The sequence below is a fragment of the Callithrix jacchus genome, chromosome 11 (genome assembly GCF_049354715.1).
Source record: "Callithrix jacchus isolate 240 chromosome 11, calJac240_pri, whole genome shotgun sequence".
NCBI lineage: Eukaryota > Metazoa > Chordata > Mammalia > Primates > Cebidae > Callithrix > Callithrix jacchus.
The window spans coordinates 85,249,557-85,251,582 of NC_133512.1; positions in this window are offsets into that span (position 1 = coordinate 85,249,557).

The following is a 2,026-nucleotide window of genomic DNA, read 5'->3' on the forward strand; positions in this document are numbered from 1 at the left end:
AATTGACTGATCCTCAAGGTCTGACAGAAAAAGGCAATGTTCGCTTTTGGTTAAACGTGATGGAATTTGTTAAATATTAGATTGCAGAAGTTGTCCCACCCAGGAGGTCTTTAGTTCTTACAATCTCCCAGGAAGCAAATTATATAAGTTCATTAATATAGTTCCTTCACATTTGTCTTTTGATACAATTTGAATAAACAATTGTTAAGAAAGTATCTTATCACCTACGGATCAATTGCTGTATTATTTGTATTGATGCCCTAAGCTTGAGTGTATGAATACAAATTACAATAAATTAGTAAGTAGCATCACTTTTCCACATAAGGGTGTCTGAGACTGTGTTGCCTCAGTTTGCTAGTATTTTATGCTTTTCCTTATATCAACAATGATGAGTTTTTACCGTCATAAACATATCTGGCTGGATATTTCAATGGAAATATTTAACATTTTAAATGAAAAATGTCATAGTTAAAATAGTTTTTGGTTTTGAGCCAACAAGTCTAAAACATTATTCTAACTCCATAGTACATTTACATGATTATAAATATGACGTGATTTATAATCATGTAATTATGATACTATACAGAAAATAGTGACAATGTTAGAACACTTTTTGAGTATGTAAAGATGAAAAACATGCAGAATGGTATGAGATAGACTGAGTTGAGGGAAAAAAATTGTTACTCTAAACACTGTTTAATTAAAAGAAATTTATAGCAGATTAGCTTTGCCATTACTTTCAGTAATTTTCAAAAACACAACAAAACTACATTATTGCTTGGTGCTTTCTATTATCTTATCTTCATATGTATTAATTTGTTAATTACACTTTACATAAATCAGTGGGAAACAGCTTAATTTATCCAAGGATGATAGAATTTCTAAGCCTACTAAGAATCACTGTAGGTTTACTTAATTTCTCTGTGGTCTGAAAAGTAATGTCACCAATAGACTAATACAGAGAATATATTTTTTATTTAACTACACAGTGTTCAAGTAGAAAGAAGTTTTCTGATGCATAGTTTTCTGATAATTCTCAGTCACTGCAAAGAATGACATTTATATGGGAGAAAGATATCTATAGTGGATGTTTTTCTCATATCTAAATTGAGATATGCCAATGACATATTTATACTTGCTTAATAACTATCACATGCATATTTTTATCATGAGATAATTTTATATTATGTAAAAATAATATATTTTTATTGCATCTGTGAACAAATAATTTCTGGTGATAATTTTTACCTAAGGTGAAAGACTAGACTCATTCTGAAGCCTGTGTGTATTTTAATGAGTCAAATACTGTTCCCCCCAAATTCATGTCTACCCACAACCTCAGAATGTGACCTTATTAGGAAATAGAGTCCTTGCAGATATAATTAGATAAGTTACAATGAAGTCATGCTGGTTTGAGTCAAACCCTAAATCCAAAGACTGGAGTTCTAACATTGAAAAATAAATGAAGATTGAGTGTTTATCTTTTCTACCAAAATGTAAGCTTCCCAATAACAGATAAAAAGCCTTGGTCTTCTCTGATCTGTAGTGGAAATTTGGTTTGGGTTTCTTATTCTTCTTGCTCTCTATTTTTCATTTTGTTTTGTATTTTGCCACATAACACCCATTTCCTCTTTTTCCAATAAAGCATTCTTCTTTCCTTTTGCAGAATTACCAATGTCCCAAAAGGTAAAATCTTGGAGGGAACATAAGTAAAGTCTTCTAATCTCCACTTTTCAGGGAATGGGCATGAGATCTAATTGAAACTAGCTGGATTTAAAGGGATTTGGGACACTCTACCACAAAGTATGGCACCTTGGGATTTGAGAAAACAACAGAAATGGGAAGATTACTCTCACCTTCCCCTCCCTTTTCTTCACTGAAGCAGATTATAAAACCTTGAAAAGTTACTCTCTGACCTTCTCCTGCTCTTCTGCCTTGAAGCAGGTCATAAGACCCTCATTGAAAAGATGCCTTTCCTATATGTACCTGGAGGAAAGGAATATTTTTATCTCTGAATATACAGGGA